The following is an 18,254-nucleotide window of genomic DNA, read 5'->3' on the forward strand; positions in this document are numbered from 1 at the left end:
GGGGACTTACTGTATTGTATGTAGTGTACTCTATTAAGATTTCCTTGAGAAAAATAAGTACCCATTGCTTGAAAATAAAGATTTCCATAGTCCAAAATACTGCTTTGTTCATTTTGCTATGCTCAGCCCAAACCCAATGCTGAACATTTATTGAGCACACATGTAGAAGACACTCCACCAGCCTGCTTAGGAATATAGGTTATCTCCAAAGTCACTCAGTGAAGCAAATACGGGTTCAGTTTCTCTGTCATGTTCATGGTCCTGAAGGTTCTTGTCTGGTTATGTCGATGCACGGGATAATCAACAGGACTTGTAACAGATGCTTTCAGGTGTGTGTTGGAAGGGTTATCAGATTTAGCAAATATTTGGCATGTAGTTATGCTTAAAAGATATTTGGGATCGGGTGGAGAGGGAGGTGGGAGGAGGGACCGGGATGGGGAATACATATAAATCCATGGCTAATTCATTTCAATGTATGACAAAAACCACTGCAATGATGTAAAGTAATTAGCCTCCAACTAATAAAAATAAATGGAAAAAAAAAGAAAAAAAAAAGATATTTGTCATTTATCTGAAATTCATATTCAACTGGATGGCCTATATTTTATCTGGCAATCTTATATGGTGGGAATGTTGTAAAAGATGAAATTTGCTTTAAAATAGTGAATTTGCTTGAATATTTGGTGAAGAAATGGGATTGCTATTTAAATATAGACTACATTTCTAGAATGTGCAAGGTAAAGATGACTAAAATTGTAGTTGGAAGGCATACTAAATTGTCAGGAAAAGTTGTTTCAGGTTTTGCTTATGAAGAATGGAAACAAACACATATTTGTAGGCAAACTTGGCCAAAGGGTATGCTTAGCCAGCACTAGCAAAAAAAGAAGAGAATAAGTAAGGTCAGCCTTCCAAAACTTATCAAGAATTTTGTGATCAAAGAAGCTATCAAAGTAGAAGCATTTTGAAGTTTAGGACATTGTATGAATTATAATGCACATATAATTTATTTATTCAATATACCTGACCTGCCTCTTGAGAAACCTATATGCAGGTCAGGAAGCAACAGTTAGAACTGGACATGAAATAACAGACTGGTTCCAAATAGGAAAAGGAGTACATCAAGGCTGTATATTGTCGCCCTGCTTATTTAACTTATATGCAGAGTACATCATGAGAAATGCTGGGCTGGAAGAAGCACAAGCTGGAATCAAGTTTGCCGGGAGAAATATCAATAACCTCAGATAAGCAGATGACACCACCCTATGGCAGAAAGTGAGGAGGAACTAAAAAGCCTCTTGATGAAAGTGAAAGTGGAGAGTGAAAAAGTTGGCTTAAAGCTCAACATTCAGAAAACTAAGATCATGGCATCTGGCCCCATCACCTCATGGGAAATAGATGGGGAAACAGTGGAAACAGTGTCAGACTTTATTTTTTTGGGCTCCAAAATCACTGCAGATGGTGATGGCATCCATGAAATTAAAAGATGCTTACTCCTTGGAAGGAAAGTTATGACCAACCTGGATAGCATATTAAAGAGCAGAGACATTACTTTGCCAACAAAGGTCTGTCTGGTCATGGCTATGGTTTTTCCAGTGGTCATGTATTGATGTGAGAGTTGGACTATAAAGAAAGCTAAGCACCAAAGAATTGATGCTTTTGAACTGTGGTGTTGGAGAAGACTCTTGAGTGTCCCTTGGACTGAAGGAGATCCAGCCAGTCCATCCTAAAGGAGATCAGTCCTGGGTGTTCTTTGGAAGGACTGATGCTGAGGCTGAAACTCCAACACTTTGGCCACCCCATGTGAAGAGTTGACTTGTTGGAAAAGACCCTGATTCTGGGAGGGATTAGGGGCAGGAGGAGAAGGGGACGACAGAGGATGAGATGGATGGATGGCATCACCAACTTGATGGACATGAGTTTGAGTAAACTCCGGGAGTTGGTGATGGACAGGGTGGCCTGGTGTGCTGCGATTCCTGGGGTTGCAAAGAGTCAGACATGACTGAGTGACTGAATTGAACTGACTGATACTATATATAATCTCCTAAATCTAAGTAATATAATTAAATTAATTACTATAATAAAGGCAAAAAGATGTAACCCTGAAAGATGAACTATCCAGGTCAGTAGCTGTCCAATATGCTACTAGAGAAGAGTGGACATATAGCTCCAGAAGGAATGAAGAGGTTGAGCCAAAGTGGAAACAACATCCAGTTGTGGTTGTGTCTGGTGGTGGAAGTAAACTCTGATGCTGCAAAGAACAATATTGTATAGGAACCTGTATTGTTAGGTCCATGAATCAAGGCAAATTGGACATGGTCAAACAGGAGATGGTAAGAGTGAATGTTGACATTTTAGGAATCAGTGAACTAAGATGTACTGGAATGGGTGAATTTAATGCAGATGACTATTATATCTATTACTCTGGGCAAGAATCCCTTAGGAGAAATGGAATAGCCATCATAGTCAACAAAAGAGTCCAAAATGCAGTACTTGGGTGCAATCTCAAAAATGACAGAATGATCTCTGTTCATTTCCAAGACAAACCATTCCATATCACAGTAATCCAAGTCTATTCCCTGGCCAGTAATGCTGAAGGAGCCGAAGTTGAATGGTTCCATGAAGACCTACAAGACCTCCTAGAATTAACATCCCCAAAAAATGTCCTTTTCATCATAGGGAACTGGAATGCAAAGTAGGGAATCAAGAAACACCTGGAGTAATAAGCAAGTTTGACCTTGGAGTACAAAATGAAGCAGGGTATAGGCTAACAGAGTATTGCCAAGAGAATGCACTGTTCATAGCAAACACCTTCTTTCACCAACATAAGAGATGATTGTACACATGGACAACACCAGATGGTCAATACTGAAATCAGATTGATTATATTCTTTGCAGCTGAAAATGGAGAAGCTCTATACAGTCAGCAAAAGCAAGACCGGGAGCTGACTATGGCTCAGATCATGAACTCCTCATGGCCAAATTCAGACTTAAATTGAAGAAAGTGGGGAAAACAGGTAGGCAATTCAGGTATGATCTAAATCAAATCCCTTACAATTATACAGTAGGAGTGACAAATAGATTTAAGGGACTAGATCTGATAGACAGAGTGCCTGAAGAACTATGAATGGAGGTTCGTAACATTGTACAGGAGGCAGTAATCAAACCATCACCAAGAAAAAGAAATGCAAAATGGTTGTCTGAGGAGGCCTTACAAATATCTAAGAAAAAAAGAGAAGCTAAAGGCAAAGGAGAAAAGGAAAGATATACCCATCTGAATACAGAATTCCAAAGAATAGCAAGGAGAGATAAGAAAGCGTTCCTCTGTCCTCAATGTAAAGAAATAGAGGAAAAAAACAAAGACTAGACATCACTTCAAGAAAATTAGAGATAGCTAGGAAACTTTTCGTGCAAAGATGAGCACAGTAAAGGACAGCCATGGTATGGACCAAGCAGAAGATATTAAGAAGAGATAGCAAGAATACACAGAAGAGCTATACAAAAAAGATCTCCACAACTCAGACAATCACAATGGTGTGATCACTCACCTAGAGCCAGATATCCTGGAATGTGAAGTCAAATGGGCCTTAGGAAGTATCACTACAAACAAAGCTGGTGGAGGTGATGGAATTCCAGTTGAACTATTTCAAATCAAGAAAGATGATGCTGTGAAAGTGCTGCACTCAATATGCCAGCAAATTTGGAAAACTCGGCAGTGGCCACAGAACTGGAAAAGGTCAGTTTTCATTCCATTCCCAAAGAAAGGCAATCGTAAAGAATGTTCAGACTATCACACTATTGCATTCATTTCACATCCTAGCAAAATAATGGTCAAAATTCTCCAAGCCAGGCTTCTAACAGTATGTGGACCAAGAACTTCCAGATGTTTAAGCTGGATTTAGAAAAGGCAAAGGAATCAGAGAACAAATTGCCAACCTCTGTCAGATCATCGAAAAAGCAAGAGATTTCCAGAAAAACATCTACTTCTGCTTCATTGACTAAGCTAAAGGCTTTGACTGTGTGGATCACAGCAAAATGTGGAAAATTTTTTAAAAAGGTTGGAATACCAGACCACCTTACCTGCTTCCTGAGAAACCTGTATGCAGATCTAGAAGCAACAGTTAGAACTGGGCATGGAACAATGGACTGGCTCCATATTGGGAAAGGAGTACGTCAAGGCTGTATATGGTAACCCTGCTTATTTAACTTATGGGCAGAGTACATCATGTGAAATGTCGGGCTGGATGATGCACAAGCTGGGAACAATATTGTCAGGAGAAATATCAATAACCTCAGATATATGGATGACCCCACCATAATGGCAGAAAGCAAAGAAGAAATAAAGAGCCTCTTGATGAAGGAGTAAGAAGAAAGTGAAAAAGCTGGCTTAAAACCCAATATCCAAAAGCTGAATTCATGGCATCCAGTCCCATCCCTTCATGGCAAATAGATGGGGAAACAATGGAAACAGGGACAGAGTTTATTTTCTTGGGCTACAAAATCCCTGCAGATGGTGACTGAAGCCATGAAATTAAAAGACACTTGCTCCTTGGAAGAAAAGCTACGGCAAAGCTAGACTGCATATTAAGAAGCAGAGATAGTACTTTGCCGAGAATGGTCCATCTAGTCAAAGCTATGGTTTTTCCAGTATTCATTTACGGATGTGAGAGTTGTACCATAATGAAGGCTGAGCACAGAAGAATTAGTGCCTTTGAACTGTGGAGTTGGAGAAGACTCTTGAGAGTCCCTTGAGCTGCAAGAAGATCCAACCAGTCCATCCTAAAGGAAGTCAGTCCTGAGTATTCTTTGTAAGGACTGATACTGAAGCTGAAACTTCAATACTTTGGCCACCTGATGTGAAGAACTGACTCATTGGAATAAACCCTGATGCTGAGAAAGACTGAAGGCAGGAGGAGAAGGGGATGACAAAGGGTGAGGTGGTTAGATGTCATCACCGACTCGATGGACATGAGTTTGAGCAAGCTCCAGGAGTTGGTGATGGACAGGGAGAACTGTTGTGCTATAGTCCACGGGCTAGCAAAGAGTCAGACACGACTGAGTGACTGAACTGAATGGATATCATAAGCAAATATATAATTTCCAAAATAGATAACTATTATGATTATGCTAATTATAATAATATATAAATAATAGTACATTTATACAGATATAGTCATAATATTTTACTTTGAATTTTATTGGAAAATACAGGGAAGTTTAACTTGGACACACAACACCACCATCATCATTACCACCATCACCACCATGTTTTTTGTTTCTTTTCCCAGGAAGGCTCCAATTGCAGATTCCAAAGTGTAAACATATGCACCAGTGAGTCCATTTTCAGCTCTTTATTATTTTTGCGGTTTAAAATGGTCCCAAGCTACTCACTGCTTTGCCCATTTTGTGGGACTCCTTACTTCTAAAGTATCATCATGGCCTTTTGATCCCACTCTATGCAAAATTTCATTCTTCCCAGACCTTCTTATCTCATCTAAACTGTGCAGAGATGCATCTTAGATTAAGCACATCCACTTTAAAGCATGAATGTATAACACAGAACTCTCTTCTGGGTACATTTACATTTTTAAATTGGAGCTTGACCTAATCAGATCAAGAACTCTAGATCTAGTCATTTAAGTGTTTAAGGGTTGAAGATCTTCTTTCCTCACCTTAAATAGGAAAAGAACTTTACACACCAAAGGCTATAAAAAAATAGTTTGAAAGTATGTATTTGCAACAGAATCAAACTTATTGGTTAAGACTGACCATTTCACTATCATTTGCTTGGGTCAATAATTGAAATATGGGTAATTTTGACGGAATTCCACTATTAAACTTGTAATTGGCCATTTTCCTGGCTTTCTCTCTTATTTATAAAGCAAAAATAATCCTGAAACTACCCCCAAGCTTCAATTTAATTTTTTTTGGTTTTCATTCTAATGAAATGTCTTTTCATTCTAATGAGAAAAAAATGAAGTGAGATCAATTTGAATATTTCACCTTCAATATTTCAGTGATCAAACCACTGATCATATAGTGCTTTTCACACAGATATTATATATAATGAGTGTGTATTATACACACACACACACACACACACACACACACACACACCATTTAATCCATTTGTTGTGTTTTAAAATTGCATCTTTTGTGTGAGCCTCCAGGTAGAAGCATAATTAAATCATTGTTCATGAGGATATATTCTTAAACTATAACAGCAGCAATATTAACAAATAAAAGCAAGTCACTAACCCAGTGTATTTTATATTACTCCTTTTTCTGGCAGGCTCTACCTTCACAAATTCTTTACAACCTTAATTTTTTTTTAAGGAATATTCTTTCTCTCTCTCTTTCTTTTTTTCTTTTTTATTTGGCTGCACTAGGTCTTGGTTGTGGAGTGCAGGCTCTTCACAGAAGCTCTTTAGTTGCAGCTCACAGGCTTCATTGCTCCACAGCATGTGACATCTTAGTTCCCTGACCAGGGATCAGACTCAATCCCCTGCATTGGAAGGTGGATTGTTAATTACCGGAGCACCGGGGAAGTCCCACTCATAGCTTAACTTTTGCTTCATGATCTATGATATAATATTGGGGCTCTATTTTAGAGGAGTGAGAAGTAAGGCAGTGTGGGAGGAGTCATTTTCAAGACAACACAACTGGTCTGTTTAAATACAAACTGGGAGAATATGTGACTTCGATTCAAAAGGAAATATAGGTAGATTAAAAAAGAAAAAAAAAACTTACCAAAACTGCTTGGCTTGTTTTTAAGCTGATTTAAGGAATACAAACAAACAAACACATAGGCATTTTACCTTTCAGTGATTTTCTTACTAATATTTGACATATTTTCTGAACTTTAACACAGCTTTATCTTTCTTGTTTAGCACTACTAGTATTTATTTACTAATTCTGTTTTTTTTTAAATCTGAACTGTGTCCATTTCTCCGTGTTACCATAAACTTATATTTCTCAGCATCTGTGGTGACTCATATTGGCTCAAGTTTCTTAATGACTGCTTTTTCTTATAATCTGTAAATCTCTATTTCTCTTTGGATGAATTCTAAAACTGTTGCATTCAAACTGTTGAATATGTATATATATATACACACGTATATATATATATATATATATATATACACATATAAGCCATCAGCCATTTATGTATATTTAATGGTATGACAAATTATCACAAAGTTCTTGGTAGTCGTTTGGCTTCTGGTCTTGAGGAAGAGGGATAAATCAAAGATGACCTTGTGGTTTTTTATTTTTATGGTTAGAAAGACAGTGAAAATTAATCAAGGTGGAAAAACAGAGCTTAAATTTTCATTTACTGAAAGTAAAAGATTTATTGAGCACTAATACAAAATACTAATACATAATACTAGTACATTAATACACTGAGTGTAATACTAATACACTAATATATTGAAATAATAATACTAATACATTAATAATATTGAGCACTATTATAAACAGGAGATGGCAAGAGTGAATGTCGACATTTCAGAAATCAGCCAACTAAAATGGACTGAAATAGGTGAATTTAACTCAGATGATCATTATATCTATTACTGTGGGCAAGAATCCCTTAGAAGAAATGGAGTAGCCATCATAGTCAACAAAAGAGTCCAAAATGCAGTACTTGGATGCAATCTTAAAAATGACAGGATGGTCTCTGTTCGTTTCCAAGGCAAACCATTCCATATCACAGTAAACCAAGTCTATGCCCTGACCATTAACACTGAAGAAGGTGAAGTTGAATGCTTCCATGAAGACCTACAAGACCTTTTAGAACTAACACCCAAAAAAGATGTCCTTTTCAATATAGGGGACTGGAAAGCAAAAGTAGGAAGTCAAGAAACATCTGGAGTAACAGGGAAATTAGGCCTTGGAGTACAAAATGAAGCAGGGCAAAGGCTAACAGAGTTCTGCCAAGAGAACACACTGGTCATAACAAATACCCTCTTCCAACGACAAGAGAGAAGACTCTACACATGGACATCACCAAACGGCCAACACTGAAATCAGATTCATTATAGTCTTTGCAGCCAAAGATGGAGAAGCTCTATACGGTCAGCAAAAACAAGACTGGGAGCTGACTGTGGCTCAGATCATGAACTCCTTATTACCAAACTCAGACTTAAATTGAAGAAAGTAGGGAAAACCATTAGATCATTCAGGTATGACCTAAATCATACCTTTAGGACAATACAGTGGAAGTGAGAAATAGATTTAAGGGACTAGATATGATAGACAGAGTGCCTAATGAACTATGGAAGGAGGTTCATGACATTGTACAGGAGACAGGGATCAAGACCATCCCTAAGAAAAAGAAATGCAAAAAAGCAAAATAGCTGTCTGAGGAGGCCTTACAAATAGCTGTGAATAGAAGAGAAGTGAAAGGCAAAGGAGAAAATGATTGATATACCCATTTGAATACAGAGTTCCAAAGAATAGCCAGGAGAGATAAAAAAGCCTTCCTCAGTGATTAGTGAAAAGAAATAGAGGAAAACAATAGAATGGGAAAGACTAGAGATCTCTTCAAGAAAATTAGAGATACCAAAGGAACATTTCATGCAAAGATGGGCTCAAGGACAGAAATGGTATAGAACTAACAGAAGCAGAAGATAAGAAGCAGCAGCAAGAATACACAGAAGAACTGTACACAAAAGATCTTTATGACCCAGATAATCTTGATGGTGTGATCACTCTCCTAGAGCCAGACATCCTGGAATGTGAAGTCAAGTGGGCCTTAGGAAGCATCACTATGAACAAAGCTAGTGGAGGTGAAGGAATTCCAGTTGAGCTATTTCAAATCCTAAAAGATGATGCTGTGAAAGTGCTGCACTCAATATGCCAGCAAATTTGGAAAACTCAGCAGTGGCCACAAGAATAGAAAAGGTGTTTTCATTCCAATCCCAAAGAAAGGCAATGCCAAAGAATGCTCAAACTACCACACAATTGCACTCATCTCACATGTTAGTAAAGTAATGCTCAAAATTCTCCAAGCCAGGCTTCAGCAATACATGAACCGATAACCTCCAGATGCTCAAGCTCAATTTAGAAAAGGCAGAGGAACCAGAGATCAAATTGCCAACATCTGCTGGATCATCGAAAAAGCAAGAGAGTTCCAGAAAAGCATCTATTTCTTCTTTATTGACTATGCAAAGCATTTGACTGTGTGGATCACAATAAACTATGGAAAATTCTGAAAGATAGAAATACCAGACCACCTGACCTGTCTCTTGAGAAACCTGTATGCAGGTCAGGAAGCAACAGTTAGAACCAGACATGGAAAAACAGGTTCCAAATAGGAAAAGGAGTATGTCATGGCTGTATATTGTCACCCTGCTTATTTAACTTCTATGCAGAGTACATCATGAGAAACGCTGGGCTGGAGGAAGCACAAGCTGGAATCAAGATTGCCAGGAGAAATATCAATAACCTCAGATATGCAGATGACACCACCCTTACAGCAGAAAGTGAAGAACTAAAGAGCCTCTTGATGAAAGTGAAAGAGGAGAGTGAAAAGTTGGCTTAAAGCTCAACATTCAGAAAACTAAGATCATGACATCCGGCCCCATCACTTCATGGCAAATAGTGGAAACAGTGACTGACTTTATTTTTGGGGGCTCCAAAATCACTGCAGATGGTGACTGCAGCCAAGAAATTAAAAGACACTTACTCCTTGGAAGGAAAGTTATGACCAACCTAGACAGCATATTAAAAAACAGAGGCATTACTTTGCCAACAAAGGTCTGTCTAGTCAAGGCTATGGTTTTTTCACTGGTCATGTATGGATGTGAGAGTTGGACTACAAAGAAAGCTAGGCACCAAAGAGTTGATGCTTTTGAACTGTGGTGTTGGAGAAGCCTCTTGAGAGTCCCTTGGACTGCAAGGGGATCCAACCAGTCCATCCTAAAGGAGATCCAACCAGTCCATCCTAAAGGAGATCAGTCCTGGGTGTTCATTGGAAGGACTGATGCTGAAGCTGAAACTGCAATACTTTGGCCACCTAATGTGAAGAACTGACTCATTGGAAGAGACCCTGATGCTGGGAAAGATTGAAGGCAGGAGCAGAAGGGGATAACAGAGGATGAGATGGTTGATGGCATCACCAACTCGATGGACATTGGTTTGGGTAAACTCTGGGAGTTGGTGATGGACATCGAGGCCTGGTGTGCTGAGGTCCATGGGGTCACAGAGAGTCAGACATGACCAAGCAACTGAACTGAACTCAGTACAGAAAAATGTACTTGTCACTGTGGCTGGTATGATGAGGATTAAGGCATGGCCCCTAAAAATAGGGAGTTATGTTGTGATTTAATTTTTGAATTTAAAGGGAAGAGATACTAATTTTGTTGCCGTGTACATTGAAGTGCAGAGTAAAGTAGTAGAAAGAAAATATTTCCAAGGACTGGAATACCACCTACTACTACTTCCTCTTAAAATACAGATTATCAGCTATATACAGAGCTTTGGCCTAGGAAATGAATATCTGAATTATTATTATTTTTTAATTCTCTGTCCCTAAAAAGTTTTTGTGACCTTGAAAAATTTGATTAGCATCTATAAAAAGGTGATAAACCCTGATCATAGTAACCCATCCATCCAGATACTAATCTATGCATTTAAAACATGTCCTTCCGAGTGACTATGATAGAAGAAGAGGAAGCCGGCAGTTCAAGCAGCATTAATTAAATGCTGTAGTTTGCAAATGGCACCCATTTCTACTCACATTTCATTGGATTGAACTAACCACATGACCACCACACTTCAAGGGGGCTGGGAAACATTTGTTCTCATGTCTCTGGCCTTACGGGAATTGAATGCTTGTAAACATAAATAGCACAGGATGCCAAACTTACTCAAAAGAGTTTTAACATAGTGTAAATCTGCCTCCCTCATTTGAAAGTCTTTTCAATTCTACATGAAGTTTTATTGATATCTATGAAACAATTCACTTCCCTCTCCTTAAAATCTCACTCTTTCCCCATCCAATCCATTAGAACATATCTTGGAAAGCAAAGCCTCCATCAGAATATGGTATTACATGACATTGTAACCTTCTTCCCCTCCAGAAAACCACTCTTTATGAATAAAACATGGGTGACCTTTAAAAACTTAGCAGTTGTACTAGGTGATTGCATATTAACAAGCTTTTTGGAGAAATAGGACAGGCACTATATGTTTCAGTTAAGAATAGATAATAGAACTATTCAAATAATGTATTACGTTATTCAATACAAGGAAAGGCAACAACTGCTTTACAAAGTCTGCTTATATTCCCCTGAATGGAATTATATATGACTTCCCACTTATCTTAATTGTACTTTTACCCCAAAGACTCCCATGGAAGAAGCAATTCTTCCTATCTACTTGATATTTTTTCAATTTTTGGTTAAGTATCTCCAAAAATGTAGAGGTCTGTTGAGTAGTGAATAAAGAAAGGCAGAATTCCTTAGAATAGAATTGGATCTTTTGACTTCCAAATACAAATCCTCAGAGATTTCTCAGTACCTGGCTGGCATATAAAGGTTACTCAATACACAATTATTATTTTTAATGATATTGCTATTTTAAAAATTTTTTTAAATATTTTTATTTATTTGGCTACACCAGGTCTTAACTGTGGCAGGTGGGATCTTTAGTTGCGGCAAGTAGGATCTATTTCCCCAATCAGAGACTGAACCTGCATTGGAAGCATGGCGTCTTAACCACTGGACCATGAGGGAAATCTCTCAATACATAATTACTGAATAGGAAGGGTGTTCTTAGAGGATAAACTAGATGACAGTAAAAAGAGATAGCTAGAGAATCTTATTAATGTTATGAGGAAACACTTAATCAAATCATAAAAGAAAATTTTTGGTTGAACTCATGGGGAGAAATATCTGGAAGGAAGTGAATGAAATAAGGACAATTCAGTCAACTCACAGAATCAAATGGGAAGAGGCCTCTGCTTAAGGATGTGTGTTTCTAATTCAGTCACTTAGGAGAATTATATTCAAACTAGATTCTCTAGGGTTCTAGGGTTCTTAGGGGATAACTCAAGAGGCACTAAAGCAAGAAGGAGTCTTCATTTAGGGAAGCTCGGCATTTGTTAATAAAAGAGGTGCTTAATGTAAGATCTCTCTATGAAAAGGTTCCATTTCTAGGAAAAATAATCTGACAATCATCCTTCAGAATATGATGATTCTTTCAAGCAAAACTGTGTGCCCTGGCCTCAATCAACAGAATGAGATAGAGATTCAAAGATATGTGCTGTTTTTCCCATATCAGTCTTCTTCTCACTTTCATTCAAAAGTCTCCTTAGGTGGGTTAGATAATAGCAGTGACATCCAGGGAGCTGGAGGCATAATACCTTATCCTGGCACTAGGATGTACACCAAAGAGCTTGGAGGGTCCCACTTCCTGTAGGGAGCAAAACATGGAGCTTGAGGAATGTCCTGACATTGATGGAATCACTTGAAAACAGCTCTACGTAAGTAACAGCTCTGTATTACATAGGTCACAGTTTTATTTGTTCTGCTACAACGGAGAATAGGTCAGGTTGTAGAGCCTACTTGAAGACACAGGCTACACCACAGCAAAACTCCCCACCCCTCTGTCCCTCACATTTTAGTCTAGGTGCATTTGGCCACACTCAGTAATCAGTTACTTTGGGCAAGTAGTTTGAGCTCTTGGGATTTCAGTGTCTTCATATAGGGGATGCACTAGTCTGTTTACCTTGAGAAGGGCAACTGAGACCTTAAATGAAGAACTGTTTTGAAAAGCAAACTATATAGAACTAGCTATGTTCCTGTTGCTTTTTTTAAGTTAATCAAATATCTTTGGTGTATGTCCATGTGTATGTTAAGTTACTTCAGTCGTGTCCAACTCTTTGCGACCTTATGGACTATAGTCTGCCAGGCTCCTCTGTCCATGGGATTCTCCAGGAAAAAATACCGGAGTGGGTTGCCATGCTCTCCTCCATGGGATCTTCTTGACCCAGAGATCAAACCTTTGTCTCTTACATCTACCTGCATTGGCAGGCAGGTTCTTTACCACTAATGCCACCTGGGAAGCCCATCTTTTGTATATAATTGTAGGTAAAATCAATCCTATTATATCTGGGGAAACTTTTGCTTAAGCAGAGCTTTAAAACATGTAGGTCTTCTGTATGAGAGGCATTAACAGTGTAGCTTTAAAAAGTTACAAACTCAAGCAGTAACTTCTTTAAATGGTGAGGAATAAGGCTGGGAAAATCTTTAAACCACTTTACTTAATAAGAGACTACTTCTACTTTGCAAGCAGCTAGTGTTTTTGTCAACATACACTAGAAGATATTCTTTGGAAAAATATATATATATATACATATTTCTGGATCACTTGCTTATGCAGATGTCAAAGGGTAAATATTTCACAGTGTTTGCTGGAGGAATAAGGGATACTTCTGGTTCAGCTGGGCTAGAAGACGATGTCATCAGGACACCGATCTTCGTTTCACCTAGTCTCACACTCAAGAACATTCTGAGGATGGTTTCTTGCAGCAGGTGAGCAGGACTAAGGCTCAGAAAACCTGGGGCAAAAGCCAAGAGAGGAAAGGTCCTTTCTGAGAATACGAGCGTTGAAAGCCTCCAGGAGAAACACAGGTTCCTACTGGAGCGAGTGTTCTCTAAACAGCAGAGCATTCTTGATGGGGGCTGGAGGGTAAGCTATGTGCTCTATCTGTATAAAAATGAACATGTACCGTTGCCTGAGTCTGTTGGTCATTATAGTGTCCTTTATCGACTACAGTCCTTCAAATCACCATTGCTTTTGTGGCAACTGCTCAATGTTTATGAAACACCAAGTGAAAATGAGCTTTAGATTCCATAGAACCCTAAAAAATAGTGAATACAGATTCAGAATTATTAAACATGGAATTGTTCAACACAGATTATTAATGAAAATGAAAGTATGAATAACTCATAGAATATTTGAAGAACTTTTGTAGTGCTCCATAATCCAATCACATACATCAAAGTCTGAGTGGGCTTTCAGAGCTGTAAGATCCTCAAGTGGTAAAACATTATTATTATTTATTATATTAATATTTTATCTTGTACTTATAGCAATTTTTATAGTAACTGATAATTAATATTTATTGAAATATCTGAAATACTTATGTATCTATATTTCTGAATACTTTTTGACATTTCTTAGATCATCAGCTATTCTCAAAACTGCAATGGAGTGAAACTGATTACATTTCAGCAGTTATCAATACATTCCACCAGGAATCTTACCATAGGAGATGTCTTAAATTATTTAAAACTGGAGCCTTGACTGAAATGATTCCAACTTGTGGAGTACTCCTTTCATTCAAACATATTGGTAACTTGTTCTTTTTAATCTCTGAGAATAAACTAGGCAGTTTCATTTAATCTACAATTATGGCAATAAGCCTCATAAGTTTGCTTTGCTTTGCTGGGCAGGCTGGGATAAGATTGCCTCTAGGTGGCTCGGTGCTGTTTCATCTTTTTACTATATTCGCAGCCTCTCCAGAGAGTTAGGGATAGATATATCCAAGCACTGAACAGACAAAATCACTTACATTTGTCATTTTAGCATTTAGGCTCCTAGGATTGTCAAAAGGATTCCTGATATATAAAATAAAGACGTCTCCGGGCAGGAGGGAGTCCAGGGATGTTTGCATGGCAGTTCCCCTAATATATGCAGCGTACACAGCCCTTCACTCCCGGAGCCAATGTGGGGAGGAAGGGAAGGAGCGCGGCATGGAGCCTGCTTGAGAAGTTTCCTCCAATGTGTCGTTAAGGTGTTTCAGAGCATCTGTGTGGCTGCCACATGAACTGGATGGGAACACAAAGTAATCAATTTCAGTTGAGAGCACTAATTTATCACCTTGCCATCTTTTATTGCAAGGTGGAGAATCTCAATCCCTTTTTCTCTCACTTTTTCTCTTTCACACACACACACACACACACACACACACACACACATCTATCTCCCATTCATACCCACAAACTCTTACACTCAACCAAACCTTTTTTTAAAAAATTTCATATCAAACTCCCAAATCAGAAATTTTTATCCTTTTCGTCTTTAGTTAGCATGGATTTAGACTTGTGAAGATAGCTGCTTCACTGACATTTTTTCATTTATTTGGAGGCTTTTTACATTTTCCTCTTTTGACTCCTAAAATAAGTTTGAGTATGACTACAGCATTAAGGTAAGTCTGCCTCCTAAATTCGTTCTATGTCAGTTAGTAAAGAAAGTATTGATATTTTGCTTTTTAGAGCTAAAATCCCAATCTGAAGGAACAATTTAATACAGTGGTTCAAATCTTAATTTCTGGGGTCAGGCTGGCTACAAAGTCAAATTATCAAAGTGGAAACTTAGACCCTTGAAGCACTTAGGAGGAAGCACAGCTTGAAAGGTGGCATAACCATCAACTTCTGCTGTCACTAGCCCAGCCTGAGGGTCCCAATGTGACTTCTATTTGCAAGTCCTGTGGGGTATTTGACATGACAAGTCCAAAGCAGGATCCCTTCCTGGACATGGGACAGAATAGTCCAGGGAAGAGCACTGGGAAATGGCAATCATCTTCCAAAAATAGATTTTGCAGATCTTAAAAGTCCTTAAAGTAAATTTTGCATTATTTTTCTCAGCATTGAAAGTTCAGATTTCTAAGGAGACTTGAAAAGCACCTGAGACATTTTTGGAATCCTTACTTTTAATCTTTTTTAGCTGAATCTAGATTCAACTTTGCTATCCCGGCCACTTCATTTTTATTTCAGTAAACCATAATGTAGGAGCTCTCATTATGTAAAATGATTATCTCTGGAGTGTATTTTTTCTGGAGGTCTAGCATTTGTGTACGTTATTTATATCATAATATACAGCACTCCACCCACACCAAAAAATAAATCTTGTTTGGCCACTGAGGCCAAAGTTCATTTGTCCACCCCAGATGTGTTTTCCTTCAGAAACCCTACAAGTTCTCAGTGTTTATTTCATAAACTCTAAAATCCCACCACAAACATTTTTTCCCTTTTAACTCCTAATATATTTTTTTTTCTCTGCAAGCCCTGATGTTCTCTCTGTTACTCCCAAAATTTCTCCCTAGACCCCAATTTCCTAACCAAAGCACATTACTGATCTGATGCTTTCAACAGCCTGGTAGCACATCAATAAACTAAAGATTATTGTGCTTTGTCAGGTTTTATTTTGTAACATTATGGGAAATTCTCCGCTGTCTTGGATGAGTGCGTAAACTCTGATTGCTTGACAATTAACAGAGCTAGTAATAGAAAAGGCAATGCAATTTACCTTCGTACAAGGGATCTCAGTTAACAAAAATTAAACTATTGAACTCTCCTCTCCAAGGAAAGGGATGTCGCCTCATTATATTAGAAAGAAAAACAGATTCCAGTGGCAAGTGGGCCCTCAGTCTGGCTGGAGGAATTTATTGCTCAGATTATGTGCTTTTCTGACATGCATACAAAATTATGGCTTTTAAACTGGACCAAACTCTCTCTTCATTAAATGAGTATTTCCCCCCTTTGGTACTATAATTCAAAGAGAGCCTTCTAGATAAATAACGTCGAGGGGGAGTATCTAAGTGTGCTGTGTGGTTTGGATGTTGAGAATGTGTCCCTTATCTACAGGCATGGAGTACAGTTCTTCTCTCTCTATCTCCTCCACTCTCTGCATCTCTGTCTGTCGGTATCACAGCACTAAAGAAGAAAATATACAGTGTAATTAAATACAGAACCATCTCGCTAAAAGGGAGGAACTCCCACAGAGAAGAGCGCTGGGTTTTACAGACTCCCACGGAGACCATATGAAGCTTGCATTCAAAATGGCATCTGCAGCTTTGAGCCTGCCTTCTGCCCTTTCTGAGATTCTGCTTAGTTCAAAGAAATACTGTGTTTGAACACAGACATCCCGATAACTCCGTAAAGTTACAAGGGAAGTTAAGTCTTTGCTTCCCTCTTCCTTGGGAATTTCAACCTCTAAAACCTCTATCTCTCTTTTTAAATAAGTTCTTATATATCCTCCTAATGTTCTCAAATTGGTTGTCTAAAATCCTGAGTGAATGGTGAACAACTTCAGCTTTAAGCTGTATGAAAGATAAGCAACTGTTAGGCTCTAGAAGAGGCTGTTACAGTTCTAGTTGCCATGGAAGACACACAAAATCACAAGACCTGTTTCTATCTCTAAGAAGTCTATGGTCCTGGGATCAGCCAACGATAGCCTGTGGGCCAGATTTAGCCTGTCATCTGTTTCTGTGTGGTCTGCAAGGAAGAATGGTTTTTATATTTTCACGTGGTAGAAAAAGAATTCAAAACAAGGAGACTTTCCCAGCAAGAATACTGGAGTGAGTTTGCCATTTCCTTCTCCAGGGAATCTTCCATACCCAGAGATCAAACCGGTGTCTGTTACATCTCCTCTATTGGCAGGTGGGTTCTTTACCATCAGCGCCACCTGGGAAGACCAGGTCAAAGTAAGAAAGGCTCAGGAATGAAGGATTGCTACTCAGTGCCATTGAAACAATTAATTCTGCTTCAAAAAATGGGAAATAACTGACAGAGAAGTATTATGAACAATAAGAATATTATTTATTGACAACATAAGGCAAAGACCATACATACATATCCACCGTGTTTCATATTTCATGAGTCATTTTTGGGTAACTTTAATAAATTGAGGTTCCTGCTGTAACTTTAATTACATGATTAATTCCAAATGATTATCTGCTAAAATCAGTGTGTGAGAAAGTTCAATGTATGGTTTTACATATGGTCATGTCAACCTTAAAACATAGACTGCAAGGGGTTAAAAATATTATGAGCTGTTTGTGGTGCAGGCTTCCATACTATGCAACACTGGTAGAAAATTATTTAAAATGTGATAGGCTTTGGGATTTAATTAGAAAGTAATGTAAAAGAAAATCCTTCATTATGAAATTATAATACAGTTGTGTTTAATTTTTCTTATCATGTAATTCAAACATATTTGTCTCATTTTCTTTCTGTATTCAGGCTTGGACAGCTTCAGTGGCGACCCTGATTTTTACTTAGCATCCATTTTGTCCACAGAATGCTGCTTGACCTTATTGATGACATCATTGCATTATTTTTAAATAGTTTCCTTTTGTTCTTTATGGCTCTGTTATAAAGAATGCAAAAAGAATAGAAAAGATTTTATTGCCATGTGTTTAAAATGGCTTGCATCTGAAAGAAGTAACAGAAATTATGAAAGCA

This window comes from Odocoileus virginianus, chromosome 16, assembly GCF_023699985.2.
Source record: "Odocoileus virginianus isolate 20LAN1187 ecotype Illinois chromosome 16, Ovbor_1.2, whole genome shotgun sequence".
Taxonomy (NCBI): Eukaryota; Metazoa; Chordata; class Mammalia; order Artiodactyla; family Cervidae; genus Odocoileus; species Odocoileus virginianus.